This window comes from Galeopterus variegatus, unplaced genomic scaffold (assembly GCF_000696425.1).
Source record: "Galeopterus variegatus unplaced genomic scaffold, G_variegatus-3.0.2 Scaffold856, whole genome shotgun sequence".
In the NCBI taxonomy this organism is placed as follows: Eukaryota; Metazoa; Chordata; class Mammalia; order Dermoptera; family Cynocephalidae; genus Galeopterus; species Galeopterus variegatus.
In genome coordinates this window covers 141,982-156,716 of record NW_007726967.1, presented here as the reverse complement: position 1 = coordinate 156,716, position 14,735 = coordinate 141,982, and the positions used below count along the sequence as shown (strand labels likewise).

General features: G+C 34.0%; 1 protein-coding gene across 1 annotated transcript in view; it reads left to right on the top strand.

Moving 5' to 3' along the window:
• The window catches only part of PRR16 (proline rich 16), a 329,542-nt gene extending 317,865 nt beyond the window's left edge, over nucleotides 1-11,677 (top strand). The window contains exon 3 of the transcript XR_550493.1: nucleotides 11,398-11,677. The gene's annotated coding sequence lies outside the window, so the exon portion shown is untranslated. The remainder of the gene's footprint in view (nucleotides 1-11,397) is intronic.
• Nucleotides 11,678-14,735: the final 3,058 nt, after the last annotated feature.

The window sequence follows — 14,735 nt, the reverse complement described above, 5'->3', positions numbered from 1 at the left end:
TGATGTATGACAGCTCTCCTTCAAAGGAGTGACAAGTAGCCTTGAGATCTTTTCTAAGAATCTCAGGTAGTTCTCAGGTAGCTTGTTCTGCACTCTTATGGAATTATGTACAAAAAATTGTATTTGCTCAATATTTATCTCCTCGTAAAAACGGAAATATATGAACATTGCAAACTCATTCGTACTTACGTTCTCATTAACTTTCTTCATCAACCCTGAGAGGACAATATTAATGTCTGTCCCCCCTTTTTTTTTCTTTACTGAAAACTGAATCTTAAAAACTTGTCTTAGCACTACCAAGACTCTTACCACTACTGTAGGATTGAACTTAATTGTGAGCCCCAGACTCCAAAACTCTTATAAAATACCAGGCACAGCATTTAGAATTTGTAAGCATTTGCTAATTAATCAATCCATGTAAGAAGTTCAGCATTACCTCATGGCTCAGGAAATACTACAGGATTGCACATAATTTAAATAAATGAATAAACAAACAAGCAAACAAGTGATTTAATTAACAATGCAGATATCCTGTGGAAAGAGTATCATGTGATTGGAATTTACACTTAATCATAAGTTGTTTGTGGTCTTGACTAACTGAATAGTTCATTTGTGCCCATAATAAGCAGTAGAAAAGGATTTCTGGAATGTATTCTTCAAGATAATATTTTCAACTTGGAATCTAAAGGGAGGGGAAAAATGACTTTTTTCTCCCGCATCATTTATTACTTTTCTATGGAAGAATTTGACTATGATATTTAATCCCAAAATTTATACAGCAATAATAAACTTTTTCCAAAAGGCTGACAAAATATCCCAAATAAGGTCTGATCCAGGGTTCTAAGATACACTTTTTAATGTTTCTTTAAAATATACATATTGAAATAATTGTAAGAATATTATTAGTATCTAAAAACATTATCACATCTATAGGAACGTTAATGACATCCTTCATAAAACATAATTTCCATCTATTAAAAATAATGTCAACAAACTGATTTTAACTAATTGGCAAAGTAATTGACAAACATCCTTTTCAAACTGATGATAATCTACATGGACATATCATGGAGGAAGAAAAATATCTTTTGTCTGCCCTTTCTTAGGTTTAAGGTTGAGATCTTTATAACAAAAGACAGATTAACAAGATAAAAAGGTAAAAAAGTCATTTAATATAAGTTTTAGATAATATGGGAGCACTCATAAGGAAATAAAGACTTGAAGAAACGGGAAAATCTATGTATTGTGCTAGGTTTAATGAAGACGTGGATAGTTGTAGAGAGTTATGATTGGATAAAAATGTATGATCTAATAGTAATAAACTAGAGGGAACTGAACAAAGCCTGTTTGCTCAGATTCTTCTCTGTGACCCTTCATCTTCAGAAATTAGTGTTCTTTTCTTTTGGGTATCGGGAGGGCGCCTCTCACTTCAGGGTTTTATGACCTGCTCCAGGGGAGAAGGATATTAGAAGGTCAGAGATACCTTCTTGTGTGTCTGGTTTTCTCGAATTTCGTTTTAAAATACTGAGTATGTCAAGGTGCCATATTTTGGGGCAGCATGTTCTGAACCCCATCAGTATACATATGCAAAAAAAAAAAAAAAAAAGAAATGCAAGTTCAGATAGTAATAAAAGCAGCAGGTTTTTTGCTCTGTGACTGCAGATGTTTCATGAACAGCAGAACTTCTATACCTTCATTTATATCTATAGCTAATTTCCTTAGGGAATTGAACCAAATTTATTTTTCAAGTATTTATATGCTGAAGATGTACCTTACAAATTATGTCCTTATTTGAGAGGATAAAGTTTGCAGGAATATATAACTATTCTATTTTTCTACGTAAATGTGTCAAAATTTTGACAAGTGGGCATTTGTAATTTACTTATAAAACTGAATAAAAAATATTGATTTCATATATAAATATTTTAAGGCATTCTTTATAGAATTTTTTGTGCTGGTGGCTAGCTGGTATGGGGATCTGATTTATACTGATCTTTTATGTTACTACTTAGCTTTCGCATATGTTTTTCTCCCGTAGTTACTTTTGAATAAAAAACAAACACAATAAAGCACAGTACTAAGTTAAGCTGGGCAGGTGGTTGGTATTATTTTGGATTTCAATGTAAAGACTTGGAGTGGGACAGGTGAAATAGTCTATTTGGGACAGATTTGCAGGGTCAGCTTCACAGGCCTGTGACTCGTGTGGTTGCACAAGGCCCATCCTTAGGTGCATCCCTCTCCATACCCACACCCCTTGTACTTGGGGTTTAATGCTGTACGGTCATTGTCTTGATATTTTAATAGTTTTGTCCTTGAATTTGTGTTTTGGAAGTGAAGCCTGATGGGACAATGGAGAGTGTGCTGGATGACTTCCTGGCCACCTCCTTTCTCTCCTTCACTGCTATCCTCTGTCGCAGTGGGGGTCAAAGCTCTGGCACTTATATGGCATGCTCTGAGTTGAAGGGCAGGGCCTCATGAGTTGTAGGGGTCTTCATTCACACTGCAAGTATCCCTGTGCCAAGAGGAGCATGACATTAAATAGCAAAACCAGGGAGACTGGATAGGAAAGAAAAAGCTTTTTTCCTGCATTTTGAACAAGAGAACTGCATTTTATTTTTCACTGGGCCCTGCAAATTTTGTAACTGGCCCCTGTTAATTTGGAACTGTGATTGAAAGTAACTGATGGAACAGTACATATGAGAAGGGAAATTCTGAGATGCAAGACATTTCAGGGTATCAGGTACTTATTTTAGAAAAAGACCATCTAATCTTAAAGACTTAAGTATCATCTCTCTAAACTGTTGCTTTGTCAGGCAGATGCACATTTAGTAAATATTTTTAATATAACGAGAACTAAGTCAAATTCACTGTGTCTTGCTCGTGGATGTACAGATTTCTTAGGCAGTATCCACAATGTTCCTGGCCTCAGGAAAGCAGGGCATCCCTTAGAGAATCAAACTTGTATTTTAGAAAATGTCACAGATAATCCATGAGAAGAAATGATTTGTGCCAACTTATAATGTGATGCTAGAATTAGCAATATAATTTTCCTCATATTAAAACAATCATTTTCAAAGTGATTTTCTTAATATCCATAGTTTGTGAAGCATGAAATGAAATGTTTTTTCTAAAGTAGCTAGGTATTTAATACAACTTAAAAATGACAATAAAGTGCATCCATAAGTGGCTGTTTCCTAGTTTAATCATACATGTTGAATTCTATATATATCCATATAACCAAAACAAACTTCTTACAACTTGTAACTGATACATGGGCAGAATATAGAGCATACTAAATAGGTGAAAGAAGATAGCACATTGAGTGTTAAAAAAAAAATACACATAGGTCTTTTTATCTGTCTACCTAGAATGCTTCCTCCACTTTACACTCACTCTCAAACTGGTGACATGTTGCCTACCTATCTTTTAAGAACCAGGTTAAATATAATTTTTATCATTGGAAGTTCTTTGAAACTTTTAAGCTCTTGCCAACTGCATTCACTATAGCATTTTATTATTGCTAATTCTTCTTAAAGGAGTGGTATGGAGGCTCTTATTTAAAATTCTCTCTCTTATCAGACTTCCTTCCACATCGTGACCATGACAGAAATAAAAGTGGTACCACCGTGAGGGTACTAGTTAGTTACATCTTCAAGCTATGTAATAAGTTGCAGGTGCTGCATAATCTACCCCTGCCTCTCCCCCTGACCACCCTCTGTACATCTCAGAACATGAAACCAACAACATTTTAATAAAGGCATAAATGAAAAAGAATCTCCATATGTATAACAGCCATTCTTAGTAGTTGTCGACTCAACTGAACAATCTCACATGACTACAATAGGCCACACTTGGCAATGGCTTTTTAGAAAAATACAGCACAATAAACAAAGCATGCCAGGAGGGCAGTATCAGGTATTTGTCTCCAATAAGAGTTCCCAGAAGTGTCTAGGGTAGAGCCTTTCTCTAACCCTGCAAAATGACAAGTATGAGAGATGGAGATCATGAGCAGGTATGAGACACTCCTGCTTATACTTCCTATGTCCCAAACAGGAATCAGTATATATTATAACACCTGACAAGCAAAGAACATGACCAGTTGCTAGAATGCGCTGTACTCCAGAAACCCATGAGGATTTACAGTCGTTTACCGTCCTCCTAGACAAGAAACAGTTTACCAATAAGGATTTATTTTTATCATAAGCAATGTTGCCTAGTAATACAGCTGACATTCTATCAGTATCAGGTTTCCATGGAAACAGAGCTTGAAATTTAAAACAAGATCACTTTTTCTTTTCACAGAAGAAAAAAATCTTTTGCTATCCTTTAATTCACATTAGGAAACAAAATTATTTGGGAATTTGAGTTACCAAACAGGCCATATTCTCAGACTTACAAATCAATAAAATTCAAAATAATAGGTTTCCATTCAACTCAAGAAATTGAAAAAAAGAACAACACAATGCTCCCAAAGGAAATAGATAAGAAATACTAATAAAGATAAGGAAATTAATAAAAGCTAGCAAAACTACAAAAAACCGGGAAACTTGTCTTTAAAATCAGCTTTAATTTGAAAAGAATTTTTAAAGTTTTTTTTTTTTTTCTCCCATGGAAGATTAACAAGAAACTAATAGAGATGAAACAAATGAGTAACTTTAGAAATCAGAAAGGGAGCATTTAAGAGACTTCTATGTTTAAGTGTAGATATAATAGTTAATTTTACAGAAAAATATAAATTACCAAATTTGCTTCAAGAAACATTTAAACGACCAAGATCAACAGAAGAAAATAAAAGGAACTCAAAGCTTTTCCACTAAAATAAGGTGCCACGATGAGATGATTTATAGGCCACTTTCTATCACTGATACTGTTCAACATTGGATTAGAGATACTGGACAATGAAATCAGACAAGGATAAAAACCACATAAGATCTAAATTTTGAAAAGAAAAGAGGAAATTCTCCATATTTATAAACAATGTGATTATTTAGCAAGGCAATCCAAAAGAACCAATGAAAACCTATTGGAACCAGTAAGAAAAAGGAGTAAATAATTTAAATTTTAAAAATTTAACCATTCTTAATAGTATTCCTCAATACCAGCAATAAGCACTTACGAATATAACTTAAAAAATTTTCATCCAAACTGCAATGAAAGATATAAACTAAGAATAAATAGAAAAAGAAAGGTGAAAGATGTTTATGAAGAAAATAACAAGACTACTGAGAAACCAAAAGGTCTAAGTAAACTTGAGAATTTCTATATTTCTGATATGATTATTTAGTATTGTACTGATGTCAATTCTGCACTAATTTTTCTGTAAGTTTAATGTTATCCCATGGAATTTTTAAATTTTGTTAACCTTCTTCCTGAATCTGAAATGTAATTAGAGGGAAATGAATGACTAGCATCCAGAAATATACCCATGTATGTATATGAATTGCTATGTGATAAGAATAGCATATCAAAATATAGTAAAATATGGATCATTCAGTATATGCTGTTAAAATTATTGGCAATCGATTTGAAAAAACATAAAGTTAGATTAATAACTAATATTGTAACAAATACGATTTTGATAAATTAAACCAGAGATTGACAAACTTTTTCTGTAAAGAACCAGAGAGTAAGTATTTTAGTCTCTGTAGGCCATGCCATCTCTGTCACAGCTACAGTAATTCCCCTTATCTGTGGGGATATGTTCCAACACCCCCAGTGGATGCCTGAAACCGTGAATAGTACAAAACCCTATATATATACTATATATTTTTATACATATATTCCTATGATAAAGTTTAATTTATAAATTATGGACAGTAAGATATTAACAACAAAAACTAATAATTAAGTTATTATTAGGAAGGTATTATTAAGTAAAATAAGGGTTACTTGAACATAAGCAAGGATATAGGACTGTGATATTATGACAGTCCATCAGAGATAACCTAGACAGCTACTAAGTGACTAACACGCTGGGATTGTCTACAGCATAAATACATTGGGTGAAGGGATGATTTATGTCCCTGGCTGGACGGAGCAGAGAGGCACAGAGATTTCATCAACCTACTCAGAAAGGTGCACAATTTAATATACAAACAAATAAACCAGGGCAGGGGGGAGCAGAAGACATACCAATCACAGTTCCTTGAACTTGTTAAGACAAGTGAACAGATATGATGTTGATGGTGGGGATGAGGAAGGAGGGGAGAGGGAAAGAAGGAATTGATAAAGGGACACAAAAATCAACTACATTGTATATTGGTAAATTTTTTTAAAAAAACTTAAAAAATTAAAACAAATTATTTCTGGAATTTTCCATTTTCCATTTTCAGACTGTGGTTGGTTGTGGGTAACTGAAACCAGGAAATCAAAATTGCAGATAAAGGTGGACTACTGTGTTCATCTCTGTGGCTACAGCGCCAAATGAATGGGGTGGGGACAGTGAATTTGGCTTTCAGGTCACAGTACTGATCCTAATTTAATCCTGCTAAGCCAGAATTTTCTTACTTGGGAAATGGGAAGAAAATCAACTTCATAGCTTGATAGAACAATTAAATATAATGTAAAGTATTTAGCTCAGTGTTTAGATGTAGCAGAAATCTAAGTTATTGTCCCTACATTTTTCATACTTGGCATATGCCTAGCTTATAGTAGGCATTTTATACATTTTCATTTAACTGAATTAAGTGAAAACTTTTTGTTTCTTTTAGTTTAGCAATTAAGAGAAATAAGATAGATTTTTTTAAAAAATGGTTTTCGTCTTTTCATAGTTACTACTTCTTGTAATGCAGCAGACACAGGACACATTACCCCATAGTTTAAAATATTTTAAATTATATATACTTACATGTTACATAATTATATATAAATATTTTGTTTTATGAAATATATTATACTAACATTTAAATAAATATAGAAATATAAAACACTTTTGTTTAGATAAACTTTTTTGTATTTTTTTAAGCTCTTTCAAAGCTTTGCTTGCTGTCTTGGCATTTTTAAATTATGTTGCCCTTACTGTAGAAATGCTCTCAGTCACTTAAAATGCTACTTATATAAGTTAATTAACTTGACATTTAATGATTTAAGGCCTAAAAATTATCTAACATCATTCATATTTTGCATATCACATTTGGGTCTGAAAACATTTACGAGAATAAAAAAACGACCTTTGAAGTGCTTGGAAACTTTGACCTCTTCCATGCAAAAAGTGAATAAAATCTTAATTGGTTTTAAGGAAAGCCTTTTTGAACAGAATGTAGCAATTAACCCATTGCTCTGAAGAATGGGTCAGAAAGCATTTCCATGTAGGGCACATTAATTCATTTTTGGTTATATAAGATCTGAGTGTATGTAATTTATTTTCCATTATTTCAACTCAGAATGTTGAGAAAACTTATTTAACTTGTATAACAATGATTATTACATCTCCATATTTGAAGTAAACAGGCAAAAAAAAAAAAGAATGTGGAGGTTTAAAAATGTTTTTATAAAATCTATAATAATGGAAGTTCATTAAATTATTAAATTGCCATATTGTAAGTGAAAAGTTATTGGTAGCTTTTCTTCAGTGGAAAAACTATTTGAGCGTGAGGTTAATGAGTTGAATGTGGTATCTCATACCATCCATCCTGGATATCTGTACCAAATCTTCAAAACTCAATAAGATGAAATACATTTCTTTAATACTCAGTCTTAGAATACAATCGGCAGATACAGACCTCTACAGGTCAGATGATTTTATATTCTACTTTTAATGTATGGCCACTGAGGGCTGAAAGGCATATCTGCTTCCATGAGATACCTAAAAACATTGTCAGAGCAGAAAAAGCCTCATAATAATGTTTTCTTATCTTGAATACATGAGCAATTGAATGAAACTCTTAATTTAGTAAGAAGGAATGAGTTATTTTGCTCTTTTCAGTGTGCTATTAATAAAGCATCTGAGTTGTTGTTATTATTGTAAGCTACTAGTTATTGTTTACAGCTGCTCTCTTTGCTGTTTCTTTACTGCAAATGTCCACCATGTGTACTTCCTCTCCCCCTTTATTGTACTTTCCACATTTCCTCCAGCCACTCTCCTCATCAGAATTCTTCAACATTACTGCTAAGATAAAAATCTAATTTTCCAAATAGCATAAAAGGACACCCTGTCCCCTGCCAACCTCTCCAGAAACATCTGTCTTTTCTCCCTTAAATTTAGTGCTACACAGTATTGAAGGCACCACGCCTTCCCTCACTGCTCTGCCATTGCCATGTTGTTCCTTCTTGTTATAACTAGTAGCAGTTCATTATTTTTGCAAACTGCAACCTAACCCTCAATCCATCTCAAGTCAAATGCCACCTTCTGTAGGCTTACTACTCCTATGCTAATTCTTTATTTCATATTTATAAGTATTGTGGCACAAATCTAATTTTACTGTGAATGTCAGTGTGTCTTTTTACCTTTAGATACTGATCTTCAAGGACAGGGGATTACTTTTTGTACCCAAGGTTCCTGGAGCAATTCCTGGTATACAGTAGGTGAAGAATAAGTATTTTTGAATGAATAAGTGATTGGATGATTTAAAAGTTTTAGTAAGCTGCAATAATTTATAAAGGTTGGTAAAGACTCCTATATTGTAATACCATGAAAATATAATGTCACGTTTAATCATCTTTGTACAAAATATACAAATTATACACCTATATATTTGTAGAAAGTCACCTTTGTATGTTTTTCATGTTGTTTTTGCTTAATAGTAAAATTATAATATTAATTATTGCAGGACTGTTGCCTATATATCAGTAACAGCTTGAACGATAATTTCCCCCCCTTTTTTTTTTAATTTGGTGGCTGGCCAGTATGGGGATCTGAATACTTGACCTTAGTGTTATCAACACTGAGCTCTAACCAACTGAGTGAACCGGCCAGACCCTGGTTTACATTTGAGTGAGAAAAACCACACACCAAAGTGTTTACCTATACTTTTACTCAGCAACAATCAACATAGAAGACAGACTTCTGTGATCAAATGTGTGGGATTTCTTTCTACCAGCAAACTAGTAACCAATTCTGCAGCAGATGCCAGATGGATGCCTTCCAATTCAATTCCAACACTACCTGGAGATAGCATCAGATTCTACAGGTTGAAAGCTTTGTCCCCAAAACTGCCCTCTTCCCCACTTCTGATGCCACTTGCAAGTGATAGGTTGTTTTACCTGTGCTTCTGATAAATTGAGTATAAAATGGGGTTCCCATAACCTCTCTTTGGGTTCAATTGATTCGCTGAATGGCTCACAGACATACGGGAAACACTCTCATTTACCCATTTATTACAAATAATATTTATATATATATTTTTTCCTTTTTGTCTTTTTTCGTGACCGGCCACGGGATCGCAACCCTTGGCGTCGCTCCCGCCCCTCGCTCAGCCAGTGAGCGGCCGGTCCGCATGGGGGATCTGAACCTTCGGTGGGAGCGCCACCGTGCTTCCCAAGCGGCGCACTATAGTAGTGCGCCACCGGGCCGGCCCTACAAATAATATTTTAAAGGACATAAATAAACAGTCAGATGAAGTGATACATAGGGAGAGATCTGGAAGGGGCCCAAGTGCAGGAGCTTCTGTCCCCATGGAGTTGGGGTGGGCCACCTGCCCAACTAGTAGAGGTGAAAACTTCCACATGTTTGCCATCTGAAAATTCTCCAAACCCAGGCCCCTTGGGTCTTTATGGAGACTTCATTACACAGGAATAATTGACTAAATCAAAAACTAAGCCTCAGCTTAGCCTTCAGCCCCTCTCGCCTCCCCAGAGGTTGGGAGTGGGGCTACTTTGGTCTTTCTGATGACCAGCCTGCATCCTGATGCTAGCTAGGGGCTGCCAGCCATCAGCCAACTCATCAGCTTACAAAAAAACACCACTTTGGAGATTCTAAAAATTTTAGGAGTTGTATGCCAGGAAAGGGACAGGAACCTGGACAAAGACCAAATATATATTTCACAATATCACAAATTTACATACGTGGAGACGTATTTCTAGATGATATAAAAACAGCACAAATAAGCAGATGCAAGCAATGTAGTTGGGATTATATGAGGCTTCAGTTTTCTCTGATATGCTCTTGCATCTTCTTAAGCCACACCATGGTGAAAGACTGTCTTCATTACTTCTGTTATCTTTCATAACAGAAAGATCCAGAGTAAGCTCTGAACACACATTTGACCTACTGTGCTTGGTGATTTTTCTTCTTTTAATCTCAGATTTGGGAGAGAGAATTATTTATTTATTTATTTTTGTTTATTATTTAATTTATTTAGTACTAGGACATTGCCGTGGTACTTGGGTAACAATGAAAATTCTCTCTTATTAATCGAATAGAGTGGTAACTAATGGGTTTGTCGTAAAAGGACTAAATGATTTCATCTGTGATCTTTGTGTATGTTTGTGTGTCTGTATCACAGAGAGCAACATGCTCCTTGAGGTTGGCCTACCCCCAAATGAAAGGGTTAAAAAAAGAGAGTTTTCAGATGGACTTTAAAAGATCAAAAAATACACTCAAAGGCACTACTCTCCCTCTGACTTTTCTAATCATTTACAAATTAATTAATTAGGGTACCAGGTTCATTCAATAACTTTCTAAACCTATTATTATAAGTCATTATAAACATAATTATTCTCTATTACATCATAACTTAAAGATCATAGACACATTCCACATTAAGGACTGCTAAACATGTTTGATGTTGGGTAAGAATTATGGCTAAGCGTCTTTTCTGTTTGTTTTCCAGAAAATGTATCCATTAATGAGAAAGTCGATATAAAAGTATTTTATAAACTTATGAAGAAAAGGGAGATTAGCTCTTTGGCAGCTCTGCTTCATCAAGAAAAAGGCTATCCTTTTGCCAATCTGATAATATGTTTAAATTAGATAGATTGCAATGAAAGATTACATTACTTTTACATTACGAAGCATTTTGAAAATATTTTTTGTTGTTATTTTAAATGAATAAAATTTTAATGGAAAATAATTTCTTAACTATTTTTTGAGGGTGATACATATAAAAAAGTTTCTCATCTATCAATTTTAAAACATCTTGATAACTTGATACATTAACAAATGGACAAAATTAAAGTTCTGCAAACTGTTAGGGATAAGAGCTTTTAATTGAAATATAAGCATGCTACTACTAAATTCTGATGGCTAGTTATAAAACAAGTTTTTCATATATGAAATTAAATGGAATATATGTTTAAAATATGTTTACACAATTAAAATGATTGATAATTTAATGAATTTAAAATTATGCATACTGCTAACAAATGATGGCCTCATTTGGAATGACTTTCATGTGTTTTTGCTAAACTATAGTTACTGTTTAAACTGATTGTTGTTTCTCATTTTCCTCCTTCTGACAGCTCCTTCGGGTTGGAAGGAATACCTTTATTTGGAGGCATGTCAAGTCATTTTCCTAACTTCAGATTCATCATTATGGCATCTTGAGGCCAGATCTCATTTTGAAGTAACCAGGAACCTGACCATCTCAGAGCAGCAAATCCCTCAACTTTGGAGCACAAATGATCACTGATATGGTCTGCATAAAATCATCTGCCTCTAGTCTGACAGCCATGAGTAGAGACCTGGGGGCGAAAAAAGCCACAGCCTTAAATCACTTCACTCAGAAATTACCAAGAATATAAAAAAAGTAGATAAAAAGGACTAAACAAGAAGCCAACAAAAACAAAAACCAAACAAAACACACTTTATTTCAATATGAAAATTAAATATTCCCAGATGTGAGCCTAAGAAAATTAATATTCAGCAACTAAGCTACAAAATTATAAATTGATATATCGTTTGGGAAAGTAAACGTATAGAGTTAGGAATATCTCTAGCCAGAATTACTCAAAATATATAGATAAAAAGCAAATTAAAGAAACAGAGGAACACTGAGGCAATGAACAGTATTAGGACAGAACGTTGCTGTTTGCAGAGAAAGGATGTTTGCCATCTTGTGTACACCCTCAAAGCCATAATGGACTAACGCATTGCCGCCCATTGCTTGACGAGATTCTGCATTCAATCCTTCACCCGTCTTGGTTGAGAGGTGGGGAAGTCAGTTTTTGCTGATTACTTCTCAAGCACTTGTAATATTTGCACTGTCACTTCCATTCAGGGTAATGATTTGTGCTGTTATTTGCACAGATGGTCCCATGAGTTTTGAGACCACAATGAGCAGTTTCTTGAAGGAATCCCCCCCCCCAAAAAACCCTCAAGAATTCTCAAAACATTGATTTCTCTTTCTTCTCGAAAAATCAATTATCCAATAAAAAATGGACTTGAATCAGATTAAAAAAGAAATTGGTTAAATTGGTTACTACAGAATAATAATGAAAAAGCATCAGTATGGTTGAATGAATGAAAAAGGTATCAAAGGTTTTCGTTTAATGAAGGTCATTTTATATCATTAACAACCAAGAAGTCAAATACAGTGAACTGCACACCAAGCATTTGTGTTGAACATCTGTTTGTTCCTACTTAATTAAAAAATCATTTGTAATTTGTATTTGACATATAACAGTTTTTTATAGCCATTTATCTATGCTTCATGGGAAAATGTACTTGACGAACAAGCAACATTTTCAGTTTATTTTTCTAAATAAATGTGTTGTTTGTATTATTTGTAGTTGCTTATTTGATTTGGTTTTCATTGCCTGGGAGATGAGTTTCCTTTGGTTTATTGGCAGGGTTTTGTAATATTAATTCAGAACATTAGACTAAAATTTCAAGTATTTTTGTAGTATAAAATTATGCCTTCTGTTTTCTAAACTCTCAAAAAAATGTGTATTTTTTACTATGACTTTCTTGTCACAGGCTATTTTGATATTATATTTATACTATCAGGAATTAGTTTTAATACAAAGGGACATTGCTAGGAAACAGAAGGTTTGGGTACCTAATCAATAGGGATTTTTCCTAAGTTTTGTTACTGGAAATCTGCTCCAGAAGAAGAGGAAAATTAGATGAAACACTTCAGGTCATTAATCATACATAACAGGTCTTTATTCCCACACAGAGGTTTGCTGAGAACTTCCATCAGTATATATAAAAATTACTAGGCAATCAGACTGGAACAAAAATGGAACTCTTCCATCAACAAGGGCTTATTGAATACCTACAAAATGTTCATCCTTACTCCTGGTTCATCAGCTAGAGTCAGCATTATAATTATTGCTACCACCAGTAAGCAGTGTGCAGTTCAAACCAATTATTTTTAATAATTAAAATAATAGACTATTAGCTTTATTCCCAGACTATACTCAAACCAAATTCCCAAATTAAGTCATAGTACATTAAAATAACCCAGATAGGAATCAAATTACCAGTTCCTGTTGGATTATAGGCATTGAAACATGGATGCATGTGCTCGTTCAAACTATTTAAAAATCCATCCTGATTGCTTCAAGCTGTGAATTATTTGAAATTATAAATAAGAAAGCTAACCTACCCCCAAACACTTAACAACAAAATCCATTAAAAATAAAATGATAAAAAAATTATTGCTCTTTATTTTGTTAATATACTCAATGATAAGCAGCACTATATCTGCTGTACTATCTGGAAAGCCTCCAAAAGATTTTGCAAAGAATTGAAATGATCAGGCCTGCTCCTTAGGAGAATGATTCTAGGAATAATTTATTAAGTGAATTAGAGTAAAACTGAAGGTGATCAGACGAGAAAAAATGTCTAAAATTTTCCTTGAATTTATTTTTTCTCTTAAGTTTTGACTACACTTATCTTCTAAGTTATTTACTTGTTCATCACTGTTTCTTTCATCTTCAATTGCTATCTTCACCATTCAATATTACTTTTACAAAATCTGTTACATGATCCCCTTTTCACTGAGAAGTAGTACTTCATTTTTTTTTTTGAAACTGAAAATGCCTCTGCAGGTAATCTTTACTTCCTGACTTTTGCTTTTGGAGTGAAGGTATATTATATTTAACATACAACTCTCTCCATGCTGGCCCAAATTTATGTAATTATCAGGTTCATCTACTTGGGTAAGATGACCTTCTTCTTGTACTGAGTTTTCACCATGAAACATAAACTGTTCTGGGTACTAGGAGTAGAAGGGTGAGGGAAAAAAAACACAGCTCCTATTCTGATGGAATTAAAATCTAGTTGGAGGGAACTACATTAAACATGCAATTACACTAGGTAACAAAAAATTACAACTGCACTAAGTCCTATAAAAAAAGATATATGGTATGCAGAGACCATATATCCAGTGCAGACACTATGTATGCTGAGATCAAACCCAGTGGGTGGAGTAAACCTTGAGCTGAGATCTGAAGGGTGACTAGTAGGTAAAAAGGGCAAAATCCTGTGCAAAGCAGTGCAAAGAAGAAAGAAGAACACAGGATGTCAGAAGACCTGGAAAAGGCTAATTAGAGTGGAGCAAAAAGAATAAAGAGGGTAGCACAGAGAAAACTGGTTAGATAGAAGCCAGATCTTACTTGTCTATATCCTAGGTAAAGACAGAACAAAACAAACAGTATGAAGGGTAAAAACAGTAAGTATGCTGGAATGACAGAAGTACTATCTGGTATAATAAATGTAGATGGGTTTAACTCCTGAAAAGACGAAGACCAAGTTTTCTTTCCATTACCATCCCACCTCCATCTTTTCCAACCCCCCCCACACACAAAGATTTACTTGTACCTCCCCCAAAAAGTAATGCAGAAAGTTATAT